Source organism: Equus przewalskii, chromosome 4 (assembly GCF_037783145.1).
Source record: "Equus przewalskii isolate Varuska chromosome 4, EquPr2, whole genome shotgun sequence".
In the NCBI taxonomy this organism is placed as follows: domain Eukaryota; kingdom Metazoa; phylum Chordata; class Mammalia; order Perissodactyla; family Equidae; genus Equus; species Equus przewalskii.
In genome coordinates, this window is record NC_091834.1 from 75,708,036 (window position 1) to 75,727,472 (window position 19,437).

Sequence of the window (19,437 nt, forward strand, 5' to 3'; positions counted from 1 at the left end):
TGTCCATTTTAAGAAAGATCGTACGTATTAACAATTATCAAACTTCAATAAAATTGGAGTCTAACAAATGAAGATAATATTACTTACAATATGTATATAGTGAGATTCTGATATAATTAAGTTTATTGGTGTCTTTCTTTATTTTAAGCACTATTAAATGCCATCATCTATATTATTCCATTTAATTTAATCCTTCCAACAAACTAGGAAGGTTAGCATTATTATTTTTATCTTGCAGATTAAGTACTTGACATTTAAATTGGATATGTGACTAGCCCAAAATCATTATTTTATTTAAAAAACCAACTTCAAACCTTGCTACTCTGCTCCCCTCTTTTCATTGTACTATAGTAAACAACACAATTATTGTTATTAAAATAACATTTGTATAGTTATAAACATATTTTATTTTATTAATAAAGATATAATATTTATATTATATTTAAGCATATCAGCTAAAAGTTTCACACATTGCTGAAATTTTCCAAATCTATGATAGTGTTATTAAAACTGCATATGTCGGGAAGTATTTCCTATTCACTGTCATTCTTGATTTCATTATAATCTTGCCCCAAAAATGTACTGTTCACAAAACACTTCATCATTTTCCAGAGAAAAATATTTTTCACAGGTTCCTTTTCTTTTATGATGTCAGTAATATAATGAGCATTTCTATAGCTCAACAATGTATAGCTTGAAAACATCAGATGTGCTATCAAAGTATTTGAAGCAGCTTTTAAAGACTCTAGTATTTACCTTTATCTGATTATAGAACAGTAATAGCTTTTCTTCATTTCATTAAATGAAAAACTCAGTGACTAGCTAAGAGAACAGATAGGATTTGTTTCTACAAGAAAATGAAATCACACTGGCCTATGATTAATGACCTGTTGTCTATTTGGTGTTGCTTTCTTTTTTTTTAACTTGAAAACGGTTTTGATTTTAAAACAGAGTGCATAACTTTTAGAAAGCTTGTTCTCCCAACTTTGCCAACTACAGATGAAATCCAAATCACAAGACAAAGGTGTTTTTGCACTCCCATGCACCGCAAATGCACTCAGCAGTCACTCAAGTCATCACGTCCTGTAGCTGTGCTAATATATATGATGGAAACTTAGATTCAGCTGGTCCAAGGCTTCATATCAAGACTTATAATTTAAGATTAGGACATTCTGCACAAAAGCGGAGTTTCTGAATTTGTATGCAGGAATAACTAAGACGTAAAAGTAAACACATGGTAAGATCAAATCCTCAAAGAAGTAATGAATTTATTGAAACGATATTTACATATTTATGGTTTTTAATATGCACTCGATCTAATGCAGTTGATGGAGTTACCTCAGAAACGTTCCTTTAAATCAATAAAACAATTCATTTAGGTGCTAATGTTACCTTAATATTAAATTTTTGAGTATTTTCTAAGAGATTTCATGAAAACTAATTATTACAATCAAATAGCTTCACCTTTATTATGACTGAATCATTGGAGAAAAATAATAAAATCATTATCTTTCTGTATTTGGTGAGTTTCCTCAAACTTCACATAAACAGAACACTAGAAGAAAGGAAAACTTATGAAATTACATTTTCTACTTAGTTGAGGTTTCAATAGAAAACATTTTAGCATATAAATACTTTTAAGTCTAAAATTTGTTTTCTGAATTAGTAGAGGGCACAAGCTGTTTTCCTGAATTATTAGTGGGGTAAATACAAATTGATTATTGACAACGGGACATATAGATTATTCCACAGGTTGGTTCGTTGTATCTTGAAGTCTTTGACAAATATAACCAGGACAAAAGTTCCAAGCGGCAATTTTGCTTTGTTGTATTTTTAATCAGACTAATCTCAGTGGGATATAAATATGAAATTATTTTATTTTCTCTTGTAACTACCTTAAATCATACTGTGATGAATACCTATTTTCTGTCATTTTAGTCAGATGACAATTTTCCAGTCATTTTTTTTTTGTCTATTCATTTTAATCTTCCAAGCTCGAACTATTTACATTTTGTCTACTTAGCACTCTAGTGGAAGTCTTCAGCTGTTATCCTGACTGTTAGAGACAGCGATGGGGAATGATTCTGGTTCTCAGATACCTGCTTTATCCTTTCTATTGAGAATCTCCTTTCTTTCTGTATTAGAGTGAGGAAGAGATGGGATGGGTTGTGGGAAAAGGAGTAGATGGCTCTATACTTAGTTGGTTCTTATCATTTGAGAAGACTTTATAAAGTAGAATTTGCCCATCTGTGACCTACTGTTCAGAGTTGGTTTGAAGCGAGATTTTTAGTAGAAGGTGGGTTAATTGTGAACTATAGTTTCCTCCAAGCGGCTCAGGTGCATACTTTGCATACCCAGGTGCCCAGGTCTACAAGGTATGACTTCTATTTACCCTCAGTACTCAGCTTTCCTTTTCACACAAATTAAGATAAATAGTGCAGCAATTAGCAAAATTAGTTAGGGTGAAGAAGTCTGTTCTGAGTCACTGACATACCCTTTTTACTCCTTTATCACTTTTAATGAAATTCACTCTTCCCAATTCAACACTGTGACTTTCAGCCCTTTTCCCCTTCCAAAAGGGGAACAGATCTGGTCTAATATTAGAAATTCTCGTGATACACATTTATTTAAACATGAAACTTCTCCCATATATTTACCTTTTTAAAGACTTTATCTTTTAACTATAAAGTGAAAGTCTTTCTTGTTATATAAAGTTTAGATAATAGTAAACAGGTAGATATCATGTATTGATTAGAGGGGCCATTTAAATAAGCCTAGAATGCACTTATTCCTGGCTCTGACATCAATTTGGAGAGGGAGATGAAAAGAAATAGGTCTCTTGCTTCTCTTTTTTTTTTTTTTTTAACTCTTCCCAGTCCATCTGCCTTACCAAAGACCTCCTGGGTTTCTCCTCTGCCCTTCACATTACACCACAAGATCTGGTGCTCCTTCAGCAGTAACTAATCTTTTAGAGTTTCTAGTTCTTAAAGACCCCAAAATCCTAAGTCAAAGAGAAAAGGGAAAATACCCACAGGATTCCAAGAAGAATTGGAGGGGCCTGGGGGAAAGTGTGAAACTGGAAAAGGTGAACTCTCAATCTGGAATGTAGCAAGAAAGGTCTGGGTTCAAGAGAACCTCCAGTATTGAAGAATCCAACCTAGAACAAGTGTGAGTGCCCCTGGGTCTGTGAACTTGAGTATTTTAATTATTGATGATTATTTAATTGTACATAGTTTGTGAAAATTTACCACACCAACTGAATACGCATATTAAGAAACCAAAAAGGCCAGCCCTGTGGCGGAGTGGTTAAGTTCGCACGCTCTACTGCAGTGGCCCAGGGTTTCGCCGGTTTGAATCTTGGGCGTGGACATGGCACCGCTCATCGGGCCATGCTTGGGTGGCATCCCATATGCCACAACTAGAAGGACTCATAACTAAGAATATACAGCTATGTACCTGGGGGCTTTGGGGAGAAAAAGGAAAAAAATAAAATCTTTAAAAAAAACCCAAAACTAATAAATTAAGAAAAAATTTACATTTGTGAAAAGCAGTAACAAAGAGTGTGAAATATTCCTTATATCTAAATATCATGGTGTACAATAGTTATGCACATAAATAAGTGCATATCAGATTAATTTATTTCATATTACTGTGACAATAAACTATAGACATAAAAGTTTGCATAGTGACACATCACAGTTACTATCCTAGAACAATTGGTTGTCCCAAAACTATATTACCTTCTCCCAATAAACATATAAACAACAGAGAAAACACGTCCTGCACAATGTCAGACTATTTTTAGAGGATTCAGATCCACATACTCTAACACTCTATCAGTACTAAAAGGAGAAAGACAGAGTGTTTTAAAAGTTTGTGGCTATTATATGAGTGCTGACGGAACTTAAATTCTGCAATTAGATGACTGAGGCCCCCATTTTTCTATTAACTGTTGGCCAAGTACATCTCTCATCTCCTAGATTCCACCTTGCCATATAGTACCTATAGGCAATTCAAAAATTGCACATTTGCTTTCTTTCAAACCAGCTTGAGCACATCTCTCTAACTTCCTCTCTGCTACTAGCTGAAGAAAACTTTGCTTTTAAAGGGCTCACATGACTAGATTAGGCCCATCCAGATTATCTCCCTATTTTGAGGCCAAGTGTCTAGTAACCTTAATTATATCAGCAAAATCACTTTTGCCATGTAAGGTAACATAAACACAGATTGACACCTGGAGGCAAAGTCATGGGAGCCATCTTAGAATTCTGTCTACCACAACAATATCTTAAAGGTACTTCATAAAAGGCAGGTATTAACTTTTCTTGAACCCATCTTTCCCCAGAGTAATTCATCTATATCCATTCCTTATATTTTCTCACTTAGCACATACTCTGTTAAAATTTTATGAAAAATTTTTATGAAATGCAGTGATAAAAGCAACAAGTGGAGGTTCACCAATGGCCAAGAAGAAAGAGTAGCTGGTTGGACTAATAAAACTTTGGCATCCTTTCTAGCTTTATGAGTTTTGGATATTGATGATTAATACACACATTACCTATTCTTTACAGATCATAGGCAACATTTATTGGTCCAAAGCAGCAAAAATAGTGCATTTGACAGTAATCAATATGTGATGATAATTGGCTCTCTTTTGGGCTAAATGAATGTCAAGCTAACTCTGATCTCTCTTTTCATGTGCACATATTGCCTCATTTTATTTACAGGTTCTTTTAAGTCATACAAACAGATGGCTTGATTTAGAAAGCTTTGCCTTATCCAGGAAAATTAGGTTCTGTCCAGATGGACTTGTAAGCTTCAGTGCCAATATTGTACCTTTACCATATGGACAGGAAAATTTATGGCAGCAGAAACTATGTTCCGCTTCATACTTTAACACAGATAATGTCTTATTACTTGTTCAAACTCATTAATTCTTGTAGTTAGGGAACTAGGGAATAGGAAATTCTATAAATAAAGTATTAAAAACAGTAACTTCAAGATTCCTAGCCAGTTCATAATTAGCAAATGGCATATTAGCACTGTACATTTTTCAAGTTTATAAAATTTTAAACATGTAAAACAAGTTGGAAGGATAAAGATAGTTATTAACTTCTGTAAAATTATACACAGAATTCTAATGTTCAATTTATAGAGTAAAAACACTCACAAATATGATCTACAATTGACAATACCATAGTAAAGGCACAGTGTTAAATTACTCTAACTCTCTAATAACCCATAGTGAGGAATTAAATTACGAATTAGATCCTCCAATGTGAAAGGAGCAAATTTTTTCTTGATTACAAAGGTGAATTTTTTAAGAGGAACAGATTTAAAAATTTACTTTTCTTAAATGGAAACTTCTATCACTAGCACTTTAGGTTTTAATAAATGAAAAAACTGTGTATGTATATATTTGTAATCAGAAATGTCTCTAAGCATCTCTGTAGAGAAGAAAAGCCATTTTCTAGCTCTTTGCAAAACTTCTTTATTGCATCTTTATTGTAGGTCATCTCTGTCAAAAATACGCTACACTGATCATAAAAGAGCAAAGTTTTGTCACTTACTATAACCCATCTTCATGTTAGGAAAAAATATTGACACTTGGGTTCTTAGCAGTTGATCATTAGTGTAATTTCAAGAAAAATAAGTAAATCTAAGTTTTAATGTGAAATGAGGTGAAATTAATTAACATAATTTCAGGATTTTTGATATGGAATATTTGACCATATTAGTTTTTCAATTTTTATAATCAAAGTATTAAATATATTTTAAACGAGTTATGAGAGCTCAATATAAAAAAAATCACTTGTCCCCAAGAATGAAACTATTTCACGTTCTTGAATAAAAGATGTTGAAAACACTCTCATAGACCTTTGAGATATTTAAGCAAGTCCTGAAATTTGCATGTTATAAGATACGTGTATTGATTTTAACAAAACGTCCTAACTTCCTTCAGCTGGTTTTCTTGTAAGTTAAATATCTGAAGGTAGCCTTCTGAACTGAACAATAAGGAGATTTACAAGTTTTGGAAACAAATGAGGGAGGTGAAGGTGAAGACCTTGAGCCAAGGGAAATAAAACATATGCATAAAATAGTCCAGGCTCATGGTTCTATCTCTGAAAGAAATCTAATGGAAACTGTGTTTATGAAGGTGACTTGAAGAACTACTTAATCCTAAAACACATTTGAAATCATTAGATAATAAACTACAGTCATGCACAACATAACGTTTCAGTCAACCACGGACTGCATACACATTGGTGGCCCCATAAGATTAATACCATATAGCCTAGGTGTGTAGTATGCTATGCCGTTTAGGTTTGTGTAAGTACACTCTATGATGTTCACACAATGACAAAATCGCCTAACAATGCATTTCTCAGAACATATTCCTGGCATTAAGCGACACATGACCATATAATTAAAAACAAAACATCCCAGTCTAACATGTACTCTAAAGAGCAACTTAAAGAACATCATGAATATTCTTATTGATTTATGCCAAAGTTTAGTAAGTTTGTTTTCATCTTAACTGATACAGTGATGTTTTGTGGAATGCTTATGTTTTGAAACTCAGAATTCTCCATTTTCTAGAGTCGTTTATTAACTGCAACATGTTATTCTCTCAGATATATATATATAGACAACTCAAATAAACAACCAAAAGTTTTGACTTCCATTTCTCCCTCTTTTGACCCTATAAATCAAAAAGTCTTGTGTAATTCTGTTCTTTCTTGGTCTGGCTGGCACCAAAAGCATTTGGAGCGCTTCTTATAAGTACAACCACCCAGATCATATCAATTAAAATTCTAATTCATTGGTCCAAGGTGGGACACATGAATCTGCATTGTGATAAGATTGGGAAGAAAAATGGTTACAGTTTCCATAGATGGCTTGGGGACTTCAGTCTATTATAAAGCAGCATAGACTTGAGTTTTGTGATAATGGATCTTATTAATCTTAGTCCTGCCTCATTGCAAAATCTACTAACAATATATATTTATTGAATACTTAAATGGAAGAAAAGAAGCAATTATCATGTTACAAACTATAGGCTGAGCTGGGCAATATTTTAAGGAATATAATACTCTGCAGTAGTAATCTCAAGGTTTGACCAAAATGAGACCCATTTGGAGGACTTGCTAAAATATAGATTGCTGTGTCCAACTGCCAAAAGTTTCAAATCAGTAGAACTAGGGCTGGCCCCTAGAATTTGCATTTCTCATAAGTTCCCAAATGATGATGATGATAATGATAATGATAGTCCAGGGACTACCTTCAGCTAATAAACTTTTTCTATAAAGAGCAAGACAACAAACATTTTATGCTTGAAGGCCATGTGTCTCTGTCACAACTTCTCAGCTCTCCCCTTATAACTCAAACACAGACAATATATAGATAAATGAGCATGGCTGTGTTCCAATAAAAAGTTACAAAAACAGAGTTGGATTTGGCCCATGGGCCACAGTTTGCCAACCCCTTCTCTGGAGCAAGGTTTCTCCAGCTCAGCACTATTGACATCTTGAAATGTATAATTCCTTGTTGTGGGGAACTGTTCTGTGCATTGTAGGATGTTTAGCAGCATCCTTGTGTTCTAACCTCTAGATTCCAGTAACACCTATGCAAATGTGACAACCAAAATGTCTTCATAATTTGTCAAATTTCTCCTGAGTGGCAAAATCACCCTGGTTGAAATCTACTACTATAGAGAAAGAAGAATTATAACAGAAAAATAGCATGCTATAATAGAAGACACACGGAGCTAGATTCTGAGAAAAGTAAAATCTGAGCAATCTGAGCAAACATGTCTGCTTCTTCTCTTTATCAAGATTCTTTGCTGGGATTGCTTAGGAAACCAAACAGTCATGTTGCAGCCAACTTTTGGATCCTGTTAGTGAGCTGAATAAAGCTGTTATTTTGAAAACTGCTGAAGAAGGGTCAGGTGTAAAGTGTGGTGCTTGCCACAAATTAAAATCTGGCTGCTTGGCAAGTGATTTATGAGATGAATACCATTAATTACCTATTTTCAAAAGTGTATATACTGGGGAATATATCAACTGGTAGAACAGATTTATCTTTAAGAATAGAGAGAACAGACTCTGGCCACTGTTAAAAAGAAAAAATATATTCAAACTCTTAAAGAAAAAAAGCATTCAATGACAATTGTTAAGGACAGTAAGGAAGACTTCAATCAAGGGAAGACTTTTGTGATAGTGGAGGGATCAGTGCAATGGAGTCTTGCAGTGGGGGAGAGATTGGGCTCAATTCTGAATTCAACAAGGAAACATGGAAATTTAGAGCCAGGGAACAGGTTGGGGGGGGGGGGTGTCAGTGGATGCAAAATTACCAGGAGAAAACATCAGAGGTAAGGGGAAATTTTAACTATGGACATAATAGGATTGTTGCTGCAAGCAGGCCAGGGTGATCAGACATCACCTGCGGGATGGTGGAGGATGAGCAACCTGATTAGACATCCAGGGTGATGAGATATGGAGGATGGGAGTTACTGGCTAAACTGTAAATCAGCACTCTTGTTACAATTGAACAATGCAGAGAGAAACACTGACATCCAAAAGTTGAAGTCTAGTTGAAAAAGAGTTCAGGGAAGCATGAGTAGAGTTTGGTCAAGGAGAGAATCTAATCAGCACATAGTCCATGCACTTCTTGGAAAGTCTAGCTGCAACCATTCTCTCAGCATCAAAATTATGTTGCAGGGTAGGGCTGAGGCAAGGTTTCTCAACATATGGTTCTTGACCAGCAGAAACAACATTCCCTGGGCACTTGTCAAAAATGCAAATTTGGGGAGGAGGAGTCCATCCCCTACTTACTGAATCAGACAATCAGGACTTGGAATCCAACAATCTGCGTCTTAATTTTAACAAGTCCTTGAGGTGTTTCTGATGCATGCTTAAGCTTAAGAATTCTGAGGCTAAGGTTAATTCATTCCCATTTGCACAAGAAAACAGTTTCAAATTTCTCTCTCTTCTCCAAAACTGATCAAAAAAGAAACACAGCTTGCCAACTTGAGCCACACTACCTTCCAATGCCTGTTGAAAGGCCGCTGCCAAAAAATTTCTAAATAATCTGAAGTGTCAGATCAGATAGTGACAGAACTTTATTCCTAAAAATGAATAAGTAGGGGAAGATCACAAGACACTAAATGGGGGCAGAGTTGCTGGCAAGATAGAAATCAAGCTGAACTAGAACATGTGGTTATTGTAGAAACATAATAATTAATGGGAGGAAGCATTAAAAATCAATTTAGGCATAATAAGAACTCTTAAGGACTAAAGAACACACTCTCAAAAGATCTCCGGAACTGAAAACTATAATTTGTAAATGTAAGGAGTTAATAGAGAAATTGAGAATTTAGACTGACTCTCATTGAAAGTTGCCTGATTCATTATATGATTCCATCAAATAAACATGAACTGAGTCTTGCTCTTTAAACACTCACTAATGCTTTCAATGATAAGTGGTTTAACATCTAGTTTACTTTATTCATCCTGTGTAACAAGTCTGGAGTTTCACAAACATTTATATTCAGAAAGCTCACTAATGAGGCTGTCATTGCCGTATAAACTATTTTTATTGTGGTAAACTAGAAGGTAGTTTGCCATGTGTCAGTTATTTAAAATGATTATGGACACGTGATATGCAAAATTTTGAAAATCTTCTAGCTTTTTTAATTTTTAATTTTTTTGCTGAGGAAGATTCGCTGTGAGCTAACATCCATGCCAATCTTCTTCTATTTTCCTTTTTTTTTTTTTTTAAGTATATGGGCACCAGCAGAGCATGACTGCTAACAGAGCACTGCAGGTCCATGCTCAGGAACTGAACCTGGCCCACCAAATTGGAGTGTGCTGAACTTAACCACTAGTCCACCAGGGCTGGCTCTTATCTGCCTTTTATTTTGCTGATTGCTTCTTTTGCTGTGCAAAAGCTTTTTAGTTTGAGGTAGTCCCATTTGTTTATTTTTGCTTTTGTTGCTTGTACTTCAGTGTCATATTCAAAAATTCATTGCCAAGACCAACATCAGGGACCCTTTTCCCTATTTTTTTTTCCTATTAGTTTTACAGTTTTGGGTTTTGTGTTTAAGCCTTTAATCGATTTCAAGTTATTTTTTGTGAGTGGTGTAAGATAGAGGTCCAATTTCATTCTTTTTCATGTGATTATTCAGTTTTCCCAATATCATTTATTGAAGAGACTATCCTTTCCCCACTGAGTATTCTCAGCAACTTTGTCAAATATTAGTTGACCATATATGCATGCATTTATTTCTGGGTTCTGTATTCTGTTCCATTAGACTATGTGTCTGTTTTTATGCCAATATCATACTGTTGTGATGACTATAGCCTTGTAATATAGTTTGAAATCAGGAAGCATGATGCCCCAACCTTTGTTCTTTCTCAAGACTACTTTGGCTATTCAGGATCTTTTGTGATTCCATATGAATTTAAGGATGGTTTTTCCTATTTCTGTGAAAAATGCCATTGGAATTTTAACAGGGGTTGCATTGAATGTGTAGATGGCTTTGGGTAGTATGGATATTTTAACAATAGTAATTCTTCAGATACATGAACATGGTATATCTTTCCATTTATTTGTATCTTATTCACTTTCTTTCATCAATATCTTATACTTTTGAGTGTACCTTTCACCTCCTTGGCTAAATTTATTCCTGTGTATTTTATTGTTTTTGATGTTATTTTTACACGTTGAATGTGTATCCTATGTATGACTTTACTGAATTTGTTTATTGGCTTTAACAGTTTTTTGGTGAAATCTTTAGGATGTCTATATAGAAGACCTTATCATGTGTAAACAGAGACAGTTTTACTTCTTCCTTTCTGAGTTGGATGACTTTTATTTATTTTTTTCTTGCCTAATTGCTCTGACTAGGACTTCCATTACTATGTCGAATAGAAGTGGCAAGAGCAGACACCACTGTCTTATTTCTGATCTCAGAAGAAAAGCTTTCAACCTTTCACCATTGAGTAGATCTGCTTTTGCTGCGTCCCATAAATTTTGGTATGTTGTGTTTCCATTTTTGACTGTTTCAAGATAATTTTTATTCCTTTTTATTTCTTCTTTGACTCATTGGTTTTTCGAGAGAACGTTGTGTAATTTCCACAATTTGTGAATTTCCAAAGGTTCCTCCTTTTATCAACTTCTAGTTTCATGTCATTGTGATTGGAAAAGATACTTGGTATGATTTCAATCTTCAAATTTACTAAGACTTGTTTTAGCTAACTTATGATCGATGCTAGGAATGTTCTTGTATGCTTTAGAAGAATGTGTATTCTTTTGCTGTTGGATAGAATGTTCTACATATGTCTTTTAGGTCGATTTGTTCTAAAGTGTAGTTCAAGTTCAATGTTTCCTGATGGATTTTCTGTCTGGATGATCTACCCATTGTTGAAAGTGGGGTATTGAAGTCCCCTGCTATTACTGAATTGCTGTCTATTTCTCCTTTCAGATCTGTTAGTATGTATGTGCTTAATATATTTAGGTCCTCCAATGTTGACTGCATATATATTTGCGATTGTTATATCCTCTTGATTAACTGATCCCTTTATCATTATGTAATGACCTTTTTGTCTCTTGTGGTCAGTCTTTGGCTTAAAGTCTATTTTGTCTGATAGAACTATAGCTACCCCTGCTGTCTTTTGGATTCCACTTGCATGGAATATCTTTTTCCATTCCATTACTTTGAGCTTATGTATGCCCTTAAAGTTTAAGTGAGTCTCTTGTAGGTAGCATATAGTTGGATACTTATATTTTAAACCTTTTTGGTCACTCTACGTCTTTTGATTGGAGAATTTAATCTATTTACATTTAAAGTAATTATTGATTGGTAAGGAGTTACTAATGCTATCTTATTAGTTATTTTCTGGCTGTTTTGTAGTTCCCTAGTCCCTTTCTTCCTCTCTTGCTGTCTTCCTTTGTGAATTGATGATTTTATGTAAGAGTATTCTTTTATTTCTTTCTCTTTATATTTTATGTATCTACTGTAAGTTTTTGCTTTGCAGTTAACATGAGGCTTACATAAAATATCTTATAGCTATAACAGTCTATTTTAAGCTGATAACAACTTAACTTCAGCCACATACAAAACCTCTACTCTTTTACTCCCCTTCACATTTTACATTTTTGATGTCTCAATTTACATCTTCTTATATTGTGTATGCGTTAACAAATGATTTTAGCTATAGTTATTTTTAATACTTTGTCCTTTTACCTTTATAATAGAGTTAAGTGATTAGTAAACTACCATATTACAGAATTAGAGTATTCTGAATTTTAATATATTTACCTTTACCAGTGTGTTTTATATTTTCATATGTTCTCATGTTACTAATCAGTGTCTTTCATTTCATCTTGAAGAACTCCTTTCAGCATTTTTGTAAGGCAGGTCTAATGGTGATGAACTCCCTCAGCTTTTGTTTGTCTGGGAAAATCTCTATCTCTCCTTCATTTCTGAAGGACAACTTTCTCAGGTAAAGTGTATTTGGTTGGAAGTTTTGTGCTTTCAGCAATTTGAATGTATAATACCACTCTACCCTGGACTGCAAGGTTTCTCCTGAGAAATCTGCTGATGACCTTACAGGGGTTCTCTATTATGTGAAGAATTTTTTCTCTTCTTGCTTTGAAAATTCTGCCTTTGTTTTTTATTTTAGACAGTTTTATTATAATGTTTATGGAAGACGATCTTTTAAGGTTGAAATTTTGGAGGGACCTATAAGTTTCATGAACTTGGATATTCAGATTTCTCCCCATATATGGCAAGATTTCAGCCATTATTTCTTCAAACAAAGCTTTTTGTCCCTTTATCCCTTTCCTCTCCTTCTACAACTTCAATGTGTAGATTTTTTCTCCTAATGGTATCCCATAATTAACATAGGCTCTCATCACTTTTTAATTTTTTTTTTCTGTTCTCCTCATATTGGATAATTTCAAATGACTTGTCTTCTACTTCACAGATTCTTTCTTCCCCTTGATCAAGTTTGTTGTTGATGTACTATATTACATTTTTAATTTCATTCATTGTATTCTTTGGTTTCAGAATTTGTTTAGTTCTTTTTTATGACTTCTACCTCTGTGTTAAACTTCTCATTTTGTTCATGTATTGTTTTCCTAATTTTGTTAAAGTTTCTTTCTGTGTTTTCTTGTAGCTCACTGAGCTTCCTAAAACAACTATTTTGAATTCTTTATTGGGAAAATCACCAATCTCCATTTCTTTGGGATCAGTTACTTGAAAATTATTGTGTTCCTTTGGTGGTGTCACATTTCCGTGATTTTTCTTGTTCCTTGAAATCTTGATTGTTGGTTTTCCTTTTGAAGAAGCAATCACCTTCTCCGGTCTCTACTGACTGGCTCAGGACAAGAATACCTTCTGTCAGCCTTGTTAGGAACGCTTAGGCTTTCTCAGATCTTTTCTATGAACATGCCTGCTCCATGTTGCTTATTCTTTCTTGTGGGGAGAGGATTCTTAAGATAATGTGACTTGTTTCAATCCTGCAAAGCCTGGCCATTACCGAAAGCCTCTTGTTTGCTTTCCCTAGTGTGGTGCTGAATGCTCAAGTTTGTGTGCTTTCTCTCAGTCCCACAGAGTCAGATTTGTCTTTCTGTACATGCTCACTAGCCATCTGCAAAAACTTGCTCTCACCACCCTTGGAGGCACTCACAGGAAGCTGACCACTGGGTGAGGGGGTTTGTGTGGGTGAGACCACAAAGTGTGGGTAGTGCCTGTGGGCCATTTGGGGTGATCCATAAAGGTGCTCCCAGTTGCTCCTGAACAGGCTTCCTCATGGAGTCCACAAAGCAGTTAAGAGTGTTCACGTCTATTTGATGCCCTCTAAGAGCCATGGCTGCTGTTCTCCTAACACCTCATCACCTCCCAATTGTGTAGCACACTTGGTGAGAAAAAAGTGTCTCTCTTTGGCAGCGTCCTGTACAACTAGGGAAGCTGAACATTCACTCACATGCTTTCATTTTCTTTGGTGCATAAATCATGGGCTGAGAAGCTCTCTCTTGGCACTAAGCTATACTGCCTTGGGAGGGGGCGATGTGGGTAAACTGAAACTGTTTCTCTTACCCTCTTCAGTGTCTCCAATCTTGGATTTTCTTTTTTTGCTTCAATGGTATGCTGGAACTTCTCTGCTGAACTCCCAGACTTCCACAAAGGCACTCTTGTCTAGGGATGATTGTTAAAATCGGTTTTCTTTGGCGGAAGATGATAGAGAGCTCTTATTGCATCATTTTGATTGTGTCATTCTCCTGAATAAGTCTTTCTCAACATTTTATCAACTGAGAAACATCAAAGATGACCGGTTTTCACACAGTTACTAAGTGGCAAAATTGGGAATTGATTTTAAATATGTCTGGCTTGAAAGACCAGATTCTTTCCAAAACTCTTTTCAAAGTTAACCAGATGCAAATTAGCACATAAGATATTCCCAAATGCAGACACACCATATGATTGTGCTAACACAATTAAATCTTCTTATCAGGATTCTGTTTGTGTAATCCAGGCATTATCTAGGAGCATCACTTTTCTAATTTAATCCAACCAGCATTCTGGACTCTTGATTGACTATTATCTATAAGGACAAGGGTGGATGAAAGTCAGTCTGCTTCTAGATGAAGATGAGAATTTCAGAACTCTAAGCTCAAAAAACAGGTTTGGAAATCATTGAGAGATATTTTCTCTAATTCTTTGTCTCCATTAAATAATCTTTTTTTTCTAATTGCTAGAAATGTTGAAAGCGTTAAGTTTAATTGCAATCCATTCTTTGCTATTTTTCATGTAAAATGATTTTATTTAAAAGCTACATAAAAGAGAATTATAGAACTTCAATGGAAATATCTAAATCAAAGTAACTCCTTTTTGGAATTTATCAGCCTTTTCCTGTTTATGCAGACAAACTTTACTCAAGGCTCTAGATGATTATACTCTGTCAAAAACATCTTTGCCTTTCTCTAAAATATGAAAGCAATACAATACACATCTTCAAGAGACACTGCTATTTCTTCATTTAAAAATTGTCACATTTACTAAACAAGGGAAAAAGACAAAAAGATATGGGAACGAATACAACCCAAAGAAAAGTTTCCAGATCCTCAATTTGGCCCAGAAAAAGAGCTCTTGATCTTGTTTGGGGATATTAAATCCATTCATTACTGCAAAATATAACTGGTTCTTTAGGAAAAATGAATTGTGCTCAAAGGCTTAACAATAGTATTTAACATAAAGAAAAACTGCTTATTAAACCAGTCATGGTCTTCCCAAAAGAACTGAGATGAATAATGTGAAGTTTCAAATATTTCTTTGGGACACTGAAGAAAAGGAAAGAGGACGTTTAACTGGTCACAATCAAAATGGGGCCTATTCTTAGCACAGCTGTAAATGAGCTAAAATTATTACCACATAGAAAATAGTCCACAGAAGCTACTGGGGTGTAAGATGTAGACATGGGAAGAGATGTGGTACATCTGCCCATGGAGACAGAAGGTTTACATCCACAGAGCAAAGGAGCTAATGCAATGTTAGTTTCAGACATTATTCTAACCTCTTTATAAACCAAATGGTCAATTCTGTAATGTTGCATTATTACATTTACAATATGAGAAAAATAACACTTGAAAAGAATAAAGTCAAGGTTTTTGTATTTTCCTTAAAGACAAATTGTTTACACTTTGTTTAACTTGTACAATTTGTATATTTGGGTAAAATCGACTTGGGAGGGTGAAAGAACAATTAAAGTTCTGCCTATTTTTGTGGTTGGGCAGCAGACATAGGAAATTAATACACCAAGAGAACCTGGGAGGAAAAATAGAGCAAATAACAAGAGTAATGCAAAGAATAGATCACACACAGCAAAAAAACGGTACAACGTGATTACAGAAAAGAAGTCACTTCAAAAAACAATTAGAAGGAATTGAAAAAAATAGAAAGAGTAACCAAAAAAATAAGGGCTGACAAAGGTAGCAAGGCAAGATTTTCCTCTCCCTGGAAATAATCATCAGTGTGTTTAAAACTACAGAAAATATTCTTTATCCAGCTCTGCAGTTCTGAAGTTTCAAAACTTCACACAGAACTAAGCATTCGATTCAAAAGGCAAACAAGAATACTTTTGGCCCAAATTCAAAGAAAAATCAAAAGGGGAATCTCTTTACTTCAAAAAAATATTTGAGTCTTCCAAATTTGAGTCAGCTTAGGTCCCTTTACCTCTTTCACCTCAAGCTTTCTTGTTTGCTAGAATGTTCAATTTTTGGACTTTTGCCCAGAAAAATAGAGTGCTGCCAGTAGAAAGCACCATCAAGCAAACACAACCATAGAATGCTGCTCTAAATCTTTCTGACGCTTATTAGAAACTACACAAACTCAATTTGTAGACACACTTTTTATCTGTTTACAATTGTAATTGAAAATTACGGTGAGTTACTTAAAAGCAGCACATTGAATGAAACTCGTTTTATAATAGAACTAGTTTTGAATTGACAGTTGTACACCTCATAGCTGTTACCAGCTTTTAGCCTTGTACACAACATTCATGGAATCAGTAGCTAGCATATACAGAATATATTCAAGAATAGAGTTATTATCAACTACTATGTTGCAAAACTTGTGATAGCTACTAAGGCGAGATGAACAAATATAAACAAAATCCTTGGTCTAAAGGCATTTAAAATCTAATTATTTTACCCACAATAAAAAACAGCATTGGGGCTGGCTCAGTGACATAGTGGTTAAGTCTGTGCACTCTGCTTCAGCATTCTGGGGTTTGTGAGTTTGGATCCCGGGCATCGACCTACATACTTCTCATCAAGCCATGCTGTGGTGGCATCCCACATACAAAATAAAGGAAGATTGGCACAGATGTTAGCTCAGGGACAACCTTCCTCACCAAAAAGAACAAAACAACAAACCCCCCAGCATATATATATTTATATATACCACACACACACACACATATATTTACATATATGCTCTCTGTCTATATATATATATTTTTTAATTTTATAGGTTGTGATTTGGAAATAAATTGAAAAGAAGAAATGGTAATTCTTTATTGCTTACCATTTGGAAATGGCCTATGAAATGCTAGTTGTCGTATGTGGTAGATCTCTGACCTCTACAGAACTGAAAAAACTACAGACAACATGCATTCTAGATAACACCATATTGTAGCTTTTATGGGCACTGACTTAGTTCACAGAGAGTGAAATTCAAATCCTGACTGTCACGAGATCTGTGATTCAGGGTGTGTTATTCACCCTCCCTAAACCTCAGTTCTCTCAAGTGTGAAACAGAGCTTTTGTTAATACTCGTCTCAGAGGATTGTCACTAGTATCACTTGAGATAATGTACATAAAGCATTTGTCACAGTGTCCTTCACATATTAGGTCCTTAGTAAATACTTGTGGTGTGAATGGTAGCTATTTTAAATTATGAATGCAAGCCTCTAACATAAATACCTATAAATAAAGATTAATCTGACATTTTAATTTTAGAGATTCTTTGATTTTATTTGATAGACTTACTCCATCTAAGAAGGAAGATTGTGTATATTTGAAAAAAATAAAAGCTGAAATGGATTTAAAACAAATTTCCCTATGTCAAGTATTTTGAATCTGTCTTCATTTTGAATGTAACAATCAAGCTGAAAATTCTGATTTGAGCTCATTTCTGCTAACTGAAATAGTCATCTTAGAGAACAAAATTTTCCCAGAATAAGATTATTTCTTTTAAAAGAGGCTAATAAAATAAGATAGTTTATTTGAAATTCCAGTATCTATTAAGTAGCACTTTAAAACATATTCAGTACATTGGGCCAGCCTCGTGGTGTAGTGGTTAAGTTCACGTATTCCATTTTGGTGGCCCATTATGTGCTGGTTCGGATCCTGGGTGTGCACATACAGACTGCTTACCAAGCCATGCTGTGGCAGGCTTCCTACATATAAAATAGAGGAAGATGGACACGGATGTTATCTCAGGTCCAATCTTCCTCAGCAAAAAGAGGAAGATTGGCAGTGTATATTAGCTCAGGACTAATCTCCCTCAAAAAAAGCATATCCAGTACAATAAATTTTAATGTACATAGTTAAAAGTACAAGTTTCAAAAGTCATCTAACAAAAATGAAATGTATACAGTATAGTGTTTAGAAATATAAAATTTATATGTAGATTTACTATGTTTTAAACTTCTATAACTTTGATAAACTTTTTTTTTAATTAAGAGCAAAAACCACAGGTTTCATGTGTGCATTCCCATTGCCTAGCATAATCCTGGCACAAAATACTTGCTCAATCAACATTTCTTAAATGTATAAAGGTTAATCAATATCTAAAATATCGATTTTATTTAAGAGAATATTCTAGGCTAGATGATGGTGACATCAATCTAATTTAGAGGCTATATTATACAATGTTAGTCTAGTTCTTCCAAACAATGTGACTAACTGTGAAAAATACATGTTATTTAAAAATCCTAAAATTGTTTTAATGGGTCAGATAAACAAAGTTTTATGTATATACATAGCAAATACTATAATTATAATCAAAATAATTGGGGGAAAATCAAGCAAAAAGATAGTGATTTCAGTCTTTGTGTTATTCTGCTATTAATCTCATTTCCATTCTTTTGTAGTTTAAGTGTATTTTTTCTCTAGCTCTCTTCAAGATATTTTCTCTGTCTTTAGAAAGAAAAGTATTATAGCATGTATTTCTCTTATTTATCTGATTGCTACTTGATTGGTCATGCTTCTAGTGTATATGGAATCATTCTTGTCATCAGTTCTAAAAATTTATCCATAAACTCTACGCTCTTCTCTTTAGATTCTGATGAGATGCATTCAGGCATTCTCACACTATGCTCCATGTCTCTTAATCTCCTATTTCACGTATCTTCCTGTGCACTAATCCTTCTTTCAACTATGTTTAATCTGGGGATTAATCTGTCTAGTGAGTTTCCTATTCCACAAATATACTCTTCATTTCAGAAAGTAAATCATTTTTCTATCTATTTTGATCGTTTCTTGATATTTGCTTACGTTTTTAGCGAACCCTGTATTTTTAATTGCATATATAGATATTCTATATTTTTAATTTGATTATTGCAATTTCTATAGTCCCTGGGGGATTAACTTGCTTTTGGATTCTATCAACTCTTGTCATTGTGGTTTGCCTTATAGTTTGTTTGGTAATCTATTTTGGTGAGTTTATTTCTCAGTCTTATTTTGTGGGAGTCATGCAGGAATAACTTAGAATATGAGATTTTTTTTCTATTTTGCTAGGAGTGTGAGAGCACCCTCAGCCTAGGACCATTTCAGCACCCTTGAGGATTTGGGTTCAGAGAAGGAACTAAATATTCAACTTTCTCATCTTCCTTTTCCTCCAAAGTTCAGAATCCCCAAGAGGAATCCAAT